At 43.0% G+C, this 11,534-nt stretch overlaps 1 long non-coding RNA gene across 1 annotated transcript; it reads right to left on the bottom strand.

The window, feature by feature from the left end:
- Positions 1 to 8,041: 8,041 nt before the first annotated feature.
- LOC102901229 lies at positions 8,042 to 11,205 on the bottom strand. The gene is made up of 4 exons (XR_006595796.1): positions 11,093 to 11,205; positions 9,461 to 9,523; positions 8,682 to 9,155; positions 8,042 to 8,589 (listed from the first exon to the last, which is right to left on the bottom strand). It is a non-coding gene; the product is annotated as an uncharacterized LOC102901229 (long non-coding RNA).
- Between the last annotated feature and the right edge of the window lie 329 nt (positions 11,206 to 11,534).

The raw sequence follows: 11,534 nt of genomic DNA, 5'->3' as shown, positions 1-11,534 counted from the left end.
TGCACATTGTTGGCCCGTCTACTTCGAATACCCTGCCTCTTCTCTCTTTGGAAAACATTGTCTCTTGAGAATGAACGCAAGGGTCAGCTCTCCAAAGCCTTCTTGAATCTCTCTCTCCCTGGCCGAATATCTGTTCCCTTCCTCTGTGTTCTCAGACTCTGCCATATTGCCTTGTAACCATTGGGCTGCCAGGTGGGAGACGCTCATCAGGTATGGGACAAACATCTTGTATCATTCATCTTTGTATCCCTTCTTCAATGTCACACGCCTCTCCTATTTCCTCTATTACAGTGCCTGTCGCAGAGGGGGGGCAATCAATAAATAATTGTTGCATGCCTAAGGACAAAAGAATATGGCCCACCGAGCTGATGTTTAAATTGTTTTCATTGTGTGATGTGTGTGAATAGTCAGACCAAATAAATCTTCAGGGTGGAAATGACTGCATTGAAATGTTAGTATAGGAACATACTGCAGCCCATAAAAACCCAATAGATACTGTAATTTAAATGAGGGATATTAAATCTTTATCTCAAGGCACAAATCAGAATGGAGCCACAGCATGAAACACTTGTAATAGACTAACGCCAGCATTAGGGTCAGCATTCAGTAATCCTTCTTTCTTTGGGGTAGAGAATGCCTATTTTGGTTATCAAATCACATCTCATCGACACGTGTATTGTGACTATGACTTATCAAAGGGATTTTTTTTTCTTTGTCCCGTGAGATCCAATAGACGCGCAAAACATCTCTATTGGCAACTTTGTGAGAGGCTCTAAGACTGATCACAGGGTCAGGGGCATTTATTTGGTACTTTGCCTATACGAAATCTGGTGCGACACCTCTTCTAACACTTGATTTCCTTCAATACACATGGAGCATAAGTTTAGCTCTCAAAGTCTGAAGATCTTCAGGGGCAACCCCACAAAGCTAGATGCACTCTGGAGAAAGAGCACTGGACTTGGAGTCCAGGTTCTTGTCTCAGCTCTGTTACTAACCAGATGTGTGGTCTTGGGGAGGTGACGCAACCTCGGAGGCCCTCGGCTTCTCAATCTTCATGACAAGGGGGCTCTACTCGCGATCTGTGAAGATATTTCTCTGTTCTGTCATTTTGATCTTATGTGCTCCTCTGCAGGGACAGATTGACCGTGAACTTAATGGAGCTTCAGCTTCAGGGCTCTTTGCTTGCGTAGCTCCTTCCAAAGCCCTGGGAGGGGCCCCATCAGAGTCCTTGACGTGGCTATATATTTTTATAAAGTTTCAAAAGTAAAATATTTTAACAGAAAGCTGCCTCTTACTACTCCCCACCTTCATTACCATTCCCCAGGTGTTGGCCAGGCATTTCTGGCATCCAGATAAAGGGAAGCTGAGTCGGGCATATGTTGATTTTGAGTTTAATGATATGTCTTTATGCAGGCTATAGTTACTTCTGGAGATAGTTACACTGTAGCTTGCTGTTCTCGTGTCTGTGTGGCCTCCAGGAACATTTCTACCACCTACTGTGCTGGTTTAGTCACCACTGTGGCATGAAGAGGCAAAGCCCTACCTGGTGTCATAGAATGAACTTGATCCTACGACCCTTAGCACTGGAAGCCTGTGGGGAGTGGGGGTGAAATGAGGCTTGAAATGTGCAGAGCCAGAAGCTGGTCTGTTGAAAATTCTTTCAATCATCAAATGTGTAAAAGTAAATAGAGGAGTCAGTTCTCAATGATGCCTTTAAAAAAAAAAGGGGGGGAAATATTCTTTCATCAAGAATATACTCAGTAGTACAGTATATGCCATTATAAACATACTGTTTTCTCTTTTCTTTTAAATTACAAGTGCTGAAAATAGAATTTACCAGAAAGCCTGTGTTTGTAGGAACAAAAACCATAATACTAGTACTGCAAATAGTAAGTCTGTGATGTTGCAGGTTTTATGCATCTCAAAATAAGTCTTAGCATAACTGACTCATCTTGTCTAGATGAATTCTGCGGGTTTCAGAAATAGCATGTAATATTGATACAGTGCATCAAAAAGCCCCAAAGAACCAAAGGGTCTGGTGACAGAACTCCTGTATTCATCAGCAAGGCAATTGATGTAGTTAGAAGAGTAATTTGGTTATCTTATTACGTAGCTCAATATATTGTAGACACAATCTAAAAATGTATTTGATGCACTCCCGTGGATGCCTTAGTTTCACATTCATTTTGTATCAGTTTTTGGAATGGTTGGTTATGCTAAAATCCAAATACGAAGGGAGGGATGTATCCTCCTGGAAAAGGAAGAAGACCAGCAGAAACTTCAAAATATGGAAAACTCTCTTATTTGATCACAACAGAAGCTAAAAATTTTGGTGGTCCAAAGCATAAAGACAATCAGGAGCATGATGGCAAAGAAAATATACACAAAATGATAACAGAAGAAGGAAATTTATGTGAATTGGCACATTCTAGGGCAAGAAATAGAAAAGCAAAAGAAAAGAGCGCCTGGGTGGCTCAGTCGGTTAAGCGTCCAACTTCAGCTCAGGTCATGATCTCACGGTCTGTGAGTTCGAGCCCCACCTCGGGCTCTGTGCTGACAGCTCAGAGCCTGGAGCCTGTTTCAGATTCTGTGTCTCCCTCTCTCTCTGCCCCTCCCCTCTCTCACTCCATCTCTCTCACTCTCTGTCTCAAAAATAAACAAACATTGGGGCGCCTGGGTGGCACAGTCGGTTAAGCGTCCGACTTCAGCCAGGTCACGATCTCACGGTCTGTGAGTTCGAGCCCCACCTCAGGCTCTGTGCTGACAGCTCAGAGCCTGGAGCCTCACAGTTTGTGGGTTCAAGCCCCGCATCAGGCTCTGTGCTGACAGCTCAGAGCCTGGAGCCTGCTTCCGATTCTGTGTCTCCCTCTCTCTCTGCCCCTCCCCCTCTCTCACTCCGTGTCTCTCTCTCTCTCTCTCTCTCTCTCAAAAATAAACAAACATTTAAAAAATTAAAAAAAAAAAGAAATAAACAGAAGGATGGAAGTAATGGCTCACACAAAGACGTGGGCTACAGAAAGGTTCATAGAGTGTCATTGCTACAAAGGGTATTTAAAATTAGTGACTGCACAAGAAACATAAAATACCATGACTCTTTTAGCTCACAGCTGAAAGACACTGGAGAGAGCTTATCCCAGATTTGACAAAACTCTAAAGATTTGACATGACATTGTATGTAACAAGTTGGAAGTTGAAAAAAAAACTTTTTCTAAATTATCAATATTAAGAAAAACATTTCTTGGAGACCGGATTACCTTTTTCGTCTCTCTATCGATAGAAAAATTATAGAACAAATTGTTAATCATATAATAAGATGGCTAAAAATTTAGAAAAATATTATAGATGGGTGTTATCAGTTCAATAGTATACATGTTTTGTCATTTTTCCCCCTGGATTCTGTGATGTTTGTGATATTTTCAGCTTGTAGAAGTTAGTATTTTATTGTGACTTATTCCTTCATTGTAAATGAATATTCAGTTTGGACTCAATTTTCATTTGTAATTTTGTATTCACTTTTGGTAAAAAAGGTTTCCCAAATTATATGAGCTTTAGGTCCCACAAAACCTGGATGTGTTGCTGTTCATCTGACAGCATCCTTTATAGAGCAGCGCTTCTTAAACTTTAATGTGCATGTGGATTCTGCGGGGAGCTTGTTAAAATGCAGCTTCTGAAATTCTGCATTTCTAACAAGCTCCCAGGTGTGATCTAGGGAGCACACTTTGGGAATCAAAGATCTAGAACAATGTTCATAGCTGGCTGTGCAGATCACTTGCGATGCTCTTAGAAAACATAGATATCCAGGCCCCACCCCTCTAGATTCTCCCTCAGAAGGTCTGGATTAGGGCATTACAGTTGTATTAAACACCACCACCACCACCACTTTACAAGTACAGAAAGATGCCCTTTTTTTTATTTTTTTATTTTTTTTATTTTATTTATTTATTTAAAAAAAAAATTTTTTTTAACATTTATTTATTTTTGGGACAGAGAGAGCCAGAGCATGAACGGGGGAAGGGCAGAGAGAGAGGGAGACACAGAATCGGAAACAGGCTCCAGGCTCTGAGCCATCAGCCCAGAGCCTGACGCGGAGCTCGAACTCACGGACCGCGAGATCGTGACCTGGCTGAAGTCGGACGCTTAACCAACTGCGCCACCCAGGCGCCCCTTTTTTTATTTTTATTTTTTAACGTTTATTTATTTTTGAGACACAGAGAGACAGAGCATGAACAGGGATGGTCAGAGAGAGGGAGACACAGAATCTGAAACAGGCTCCAGGCTCTGAGCTGTCAGCACAGAGCCCGACGCGGGGCTCGAACTCACGGACCGCCAGATCATGACCTGAGCCGAAGTTGGACGCTCAACCGACTGAGCCACCCAGGCACCCCGGAAGATGCCCTTTTATATGCCATTGGTGGGAACTTAAATTGATGCAACCATTTTGGAGGTTGATTAGGCAATATTTAAAAAAAAAAATTTTAATGTTCATTTTCGAGAGAGAGAGAGAGAGAGAGAGAGAGAGAATGAACGGGGGAGACAGAGACAGAATCTGAAACAGGCCCCAGGCTCTGAGCGGTCAGCACAGAGTCTGACGCGGGACTTGAACCCACAAACCGTGAGGTCGTGACCTGAGCCAAAGTCAGATGGCTAACCAACTGAGCAACCCAGGCGCCCCTGATTAGGCAATATCTTCCTGGAAGAGACCAAAACGAGGTCAGCCGGCAAGGCAGTCTGGGAAAGAGTCCCACACCAGCATCATAAAGCAGAGGATGGGGGAGGATGGGCTTTGGCTGAGAGCACTAGTTACATGACTGGCACACAATACATTTTCTGTGATGTAGTAGTTCCAATTCTAGGAATTTATCCTAGTGATATTTATATGTATCAAGATACATGTGCAAGATTGTTCAATTCCATATTATCTGTAATAGGGAAAAATAGGCAGCAACCTACATGCCCATCAATAAGTTATACAAATTATGGAACGCCTGTACAATGGAGTAACAATAGTTAACATTCACTAAACAATTACTCTGTGCCAGACATTGTTCTAGATTATTTATAAGTATTAACTAAATTACTCTTCACAACTATCATGTTTCCATTTTGCAGATGATGTGATTTATATGCATTGACATGGAAAGCTGTCCAGGGATATAATAGGCACAAAACATGTAGCAGAATATTAAGTGTGATATATTATGCATTGCCAGTATAATACACTAGCAACAAAAAGAAATACATTCCATTGGGATGCACACTCCCTGGGAGATAACTACTGATCCAGAACAGAAACGAAAGGACATTCAGTTACATCAAACAAGCTGTTTTCATGCGATGTAGTTAACTGGTAACACGTTCAGAGAGAGACAAAATAAAAATGATCAGGTCGATTTGGTGTTTTAGAGTATGCTATCAGTCAGTGGTCAAATAGGTAGGCATTCTGAGTGATGGTGACGCAAGGGATGATGGGAAGAACTGACCCACAGGTGCTCCTGTATCTCGTTTCTTTTAGCACACACGCTAGGGAGACCTGCGCCGATGCAACTTGCCCAGGCTTTTCAGCTCATCCAAATCTTTGCATCATGCTGTTTCACCATCGTGACACCATTCCTCTTCTTTTAGTCCACAGCAAGTTTTTTAAAAACATGTTTATTTTTGAGAGAGAGAGAGAGAGCATGAGAGAGGGAGGGACGGGGGGTGGGGGTGGGGGGACAGAGGATCCGAAGTGGGCTCTGCATTGACAGCAGTGAGCCCGATGCAAGGCTCGAACTCAGGAACCACGAGATCATTCATAACCTGAGCCTAAGCCAGATGCTTAACCAACTGAGTCACCCAGGAGCCCCACACAGCAAGTTTTTAAAAAAATACTTTTTCACGGGCACCTGGGTGGCTCAGTCCGTTAAACTCTCTGCCCCTCCCCTACTTGTGCTGTCTCTCTCTCTCTCTCTCTCTCTCTCTGTCTCTCAAAATAAATAAACATTAAAAAATTTTAAAAAAATACGTATTTTCAGCATTTTACTGTGGGAATTTTAAGATATACAGAAAAGATAACATAAATTTATAGGGAGCATTGAGCCAGATTGCATAGTTAACATTTTACTACCTTTGCTTTATCGTGTGTCTATTTGTCTTTCTATGCATCCAGTGACCCACCTCATCTGGGGGACGCATTTCAAAGTAAGTCACTGACATCAGTCAACTTATGTTCCCCTAAATACTTCAGTATGCATATCAATAGCTATAGTTAAATATTTGTTTATAGTGCTTTTTCTTTCCTTTTGAGGTAAAATTGGTACCCAAAAATGCACAAATCTTAAGTGTACCGTTTGATACGTTTTAGCGAATACCTACATTTGCTTAATTCAAACCTCTATCCAGAGAACACTTTATCATACCTGAGAGTTCCCTCATGCCTCTTGCCTGGGGCACTTCTCCACCTCTGTATCAATCCCCCCTACCCCACGACTGCTCTGATATTTTTTTTTCCACCGTTGATACCTGTTCTAGAACTTCATATAAATGGAATGATACACTATGTCTGTTGTGTAATGCTTCTTTCACTCAGCATAGTGTTTTTGAGATTCATCTATGCTACTCCTTGTGTTAATAGTTTGTTCCTTCTTACTATTCAGTAGTATTACATTGTATAAGTACAGGACAGTCTATTTTCCTACTAATTGACATCTGGGATCTTTCTGATTTATTGCTATTATGATGAAAGCTTCTCTAAACATTCTTGTAGAAGTATTTGTGTGGACATACTTTCATTTCTTTTGGGAAAATACCTAGGAATGTAATTACTTGGTCAGAGGAGATCTATCTATCTATATCTATATATCTATATCTATCTATCTATCTATCTATCTATCTATATGGGAAGTAATTCTACAGAAATAATGCTTGTTCTTCCTGGTTCACCAGGAGGCACATGTTGTCACCTCTTCCCACCACTCACCTTGATTACTTGATCATGTTGTCTGTTGAGTCTCTCCCCCCTAAATTCAACATTTTGGCTTTTATAATTGATTAGTGTTTTATGGGAACATATTCCGAGATTAATCGATCTTCTATTCCTTATTAAACTTCTAACTACTGGCCTTAGCATCCATTGACTCAATCGACCACATTTATGAAGGTTGCCAGATGGTGAAATGTCTAGTTCCATCATTTCTTCCATGTTTATTCGTTGGCATTCTACTAGAACGCTTTCCTTTTCCCTCAATCATTCATTCATTGTGTATATGAATATGCACACATGGATTCCAATTTTATTCAGTGGGTTGTAATCCATTATTACTATTCTTGTTTGAGCATTTATTTGCCCCAGATTTGACCCTATCACGCTGGCTCCTGTATCCTTTTGACATCTCCCCATCGTTCATGAGCATTTCCTTATTTTCTGGCATAAATGATGTTTCAGGTTCAACTTGTACTTTTTCTGTTGCAGCCCTAGAATCCACCATTTCCCCCAAGGACATCTAGTTTCTTCTTCTTTTAAAATTTTGGAGAGAGAGAGAGGGTGGGGAGGGGCAGAGGGAGAGAGGAGAGAGAGAATCTCAAATAGACATCATGCTCACTCTGGAGTTCAAAGAGGGACTCGATCCCATGACTCTGGGATCATGACCTGAGCCCAAATCGAGTTGGACACTCAACCGACTGAGCTACCCAGTCTCTCCTCTAGTTTCTTTTAATACAGGACATTTAGGGACCACCTGACTGGCTCAGTTGGTGGAGTATGCAACTCTGATCTCAGGGGTGTGAGTTCAAGCCTCACGTTGGGCGCAGAGCTGACTTTAAAATAAAGGGGCGCCTGGGTGGCTCAGTCAGTTAAGCATCCGACTTCAGCTCAGGTCATGGTCTCTCGATTCACGAGACAGCACAGAGCCTGCTTTGGATCCTCTGTCGTCCTCTCTCTCTGCCCCTCCCCCTGCTCTCTCTAGGCAAAAATAAATAAACCTGAAAAAATCCCCCACAACAATATCAATAAATAAACAAATTACTAAAACTGGCTTCAAAAATAAAAGACATTTAGGAACCGACATGTAGGCACTCAGTGTGTTAATTGGTAGTGGGGTACATTGCTTTTAGGCTCATTCACTCAGTGGACAGAGATGGGAAATGTATACTGTACATTATATGTGTATATGGATATACACGTGTGTACACATTTTCATCTGTGACTATTTCTGTATTTATCTGTCTGTATATATTTACACACACACACACACACACACACACACACACACAGACACCCACTAATAAAAACATAAGTTCATACTGATACCTCAGCTCCAGTCCAACACCTCAGGGTTCTTTCTAAACTTCCTGTTTCAGTTTATAAATATCTTCTCTGGCAATGAGAATTTTGGCTCGTATAATCCTCAGTGTATTTACCTATTTGCTCAATCTCCCAACCACACCAGCTGTCTTTCTCCTGCTCAGCTCCACGTCCCACACCCTTCCTGCCTGGTGCCTCACCCCTCCCTGCCCTGGATCCTTGGGCTTGGGGCTCCCTGTCCACGCCTCTGTGTGGCTTCTCAAACGCTGTCACTGCCCTGTGACTTCAGTCGTTATGCTGACTTCTCCATGCTGGGGGTGGAAGGGAAAGGAGCCTGGTGAACGTTTTGTAGGCAAAAAAAAAAAAAAAAAAAAAAAAAAAAAAGAAAACGAACAAAATCCACCTTCTGTGCCGTGTGCCGTGGTTCTATTTCCCAGCGCCTGGTCCTGAATTTTCACAAAGGGAAGCCCTTGTGATAGAAGGGAGAGATTGAGTGTAGTAAGTTACTGTCTTATTTAAGGTCCCAAAGGAGAGATTTTATACCAGGCTATCAGAATTACCACCCGTGCCTGCTGTGGAATCAGATCCAAGCGGTCACACAGTGTTGCCCAGCAGGGGCTGAGGCCGTGCCATGACAAGTGAACGTGCTTGTGGCCTAGGAAGGGGTTAATCAGCAACAAGGAGTAGCAGCAGAAGCCTCTGCAGAAGAGCTGGCTGTCCTTGGGTGGGCACAGCAGAGGAGGAGCCCAGCCGTCCGCACGTGTCCTTGGCGTGTGCGAGGTCTCAGCTGTGACAAGCTTTCAGGCAGGGATGTCGGGCTTTCCCCCGCTGACTTGAGCTTCATGGGCGCCTTCTCGTCAGAGCCCTTGCCTATCACCTTAGGGGAGAAACACTGCAATAGTTAGTTTCACATTTCCGAGTCAGAGAAATAAGCTGGCTTTGGAAAACAGTCTGCTAGCCCTTTCTGGAAATCGCGGGAGGGAAGCGCACCTTGAGTGCACTGGGCACCGTGCAGACACTGGTTCTTTCATTTCTAGCTTGGCGTTTACTTGTTTCCCCACTGCATTCCTTGCACTCACCGGAAAGCATAGAGTTTTAGCTTAGTACAGATCGGGGGGCACAGAGCTGGGCACTCTCAGGGTCTGCCTTTATTTCTCTCCACTCCACACTCTCTCCACTTACCAGGAAGCCCACTTAATTTTCTCTGCAGTATGCTTCATTTGCAGGCTTGAGGCAGCTCATGACCTAAGACAGGGAAGGCAAATGTCTTTCAATACAAATGGCAGCTCTGATTAATTGTTAGTATAGGCTGTATGGTAAAGGAATTTGATGCCTCTTTAGGGGTCAGTGGGAAAGAGTGCTATGATTGATTAGTGATGTCTGCCATGAGCATGGAAGGGAGGAATGGGATTAATGAATGCCATTTTTGCCAGCCCTATTTTAGGATTTAACCTTACGTAGCAGAAGATAGGTAAGATACTCTTGCCGAAGGGAGATAGTAATCAATTTCAAAATTGTCTGATTGGTACTATGTCATGTCTATTGGCCTTATTTATTTATTCATATTTTATATTTTAACACATGTGTTCCTTGATTAATAACAAGAAAAGAAAGGGAGAGGGGCACTTGAGTGGCTGAGTCGGTTAAGCGTCCAACTCTTGGTTTTGGCTCAGGTCATGATCTCACAGTCGTGGGAGAGAGCCCTACATCAGGCTCTGTGCTGATAGTGTGGAGCCTGCTTAGGATTCTCTCTCTCCCTCTCTCTGCCCCTCCCCCCTCTCAAAATAAATAAATAAACTTTGGGGGAAAAAAGAAAAGAAAGGGAGAGAAATGAATATTTATTGAGCATCTATTAATTGTCAGTTACTTCTTTTGGGAACTTCATGAAATGTATCTCACTATATATTCAAAGGAATTCTATAAAATTGGAATATTACTCCCCTTCTTAAAATACTAAATAAATTAAGCCTCAGAGAAGTAAAATATTTGCCCAAACCATAATAGAAAATTTTGAATCCAAAGACGATACTTATTCTGATATACTTGGGCAGGGGTTCCAATCTTGGGAACTTATTAGAGTCTCCTGGGGAGATTTTTTAAATATTTGAAAATTTTGATGACTACGTCTCATCCTGAATTGGTTACATCAGAATCTCTGGGGCAGGGGAGGCTCAGGCATAGGAATGGTTTAAAAAATTCCCCCGGTGATTCAATTCTGCAGCCAGGGGGGGAGGACTGCGGTGCAAAGGGAGTAGGAAGCAGGACAATTAGAAATCAGGATGCCCGCTCTGAGCCCAGCTTTTCCTTTTGTCTCCCCCCACCCCCCGTACTCTATCTAATTTAATTCTCATACAGTTCCTTAAAGGAAGCATCATCAGCTCCATTTTACCCATGAGAAAACTGAGGCTTGGAAAGTGTAAGGCATTTGCCAAAAATCTCCTGGGAGAAGTGGAATTTAAATGCAAATCTGTTTGCCTCCCAAGCACTTGCTGTCGCGTTAGATTCCGAATCCAGGCTCCACCCTTAACCCTAGTGTTGAGCAAATCTGGATGCCACCTAGCTTCCAAATTCGACTCCAAGCTATCATCCCTTTCCCTGACTTGGTTCTTTAGTTCCGGTTGGAAGAACCATTCATAGTCTCAGCACTACTGGTTTCATGGTAGAGAAACACAAGAGGCCCGCCCTCTAGTTACCACCTCCTATCCTATGGCTTTTGGGAAGCTCAGGGTGAGGCTGTGAGTCAGGGGTCCTTCACAGTGACCCTGCCTCTGAAATACTTCCGTGTCTAGGCCAGCCTGATAAGTTTGCAGTCACCTCTTTCGTCCCCAGGCAGTTCAAAGAGGCACAGAGGAGCTGTGGCCTGATCTCCTACACCTACGAGTCTCCGGCACCCGTGTTTCTGTTTTGGCTGTTGTGATGTCACACTGACCTCAGCGTCCTTGGTCGGAATCCTGCGTCTCCATGAGATAACTGAGTACACCATCAGAACCTTAGAATGCAGCGGACCTCCAACTTGATCCGTTTCCAACACCTGCCTGAGGCAAACGTGGCCTCTGTGGCTCCGTTGTCAGGAACAAATGCAGATGCTGTTTAAATGCTTCCCAGGAGTGGAACAGCTCCGTCCCCTGCATTCGCTGGCACATTGTTAGGCAGCCGGGCAGCTCGGAAATGGTTTTGAAATTAAGCTTATATATTGCTCTGTATAATTTTCAAGTCCTTCAGCTGATGGATTTTCCTCACTCTTATGAAAGGCTGA

Source organism: Felis catus, chromosome A3 (assembly GCF_018350175.1).
Source record: "Felis catus isolate Fca126 chromosome A3, F.catus_Fca126_mat1.0, whole genome shotgun sequence".
NCBI lineage: Eukaryota > Metazoa > Chordata > Mammalia > Carnivora > Felidae > Felis > Felis catus.
The sequence above is the reverse complement of the archived record's forward strand: the minus strand, read 5'-3'. Positions and strand labels throughout refer to the sequence as shown.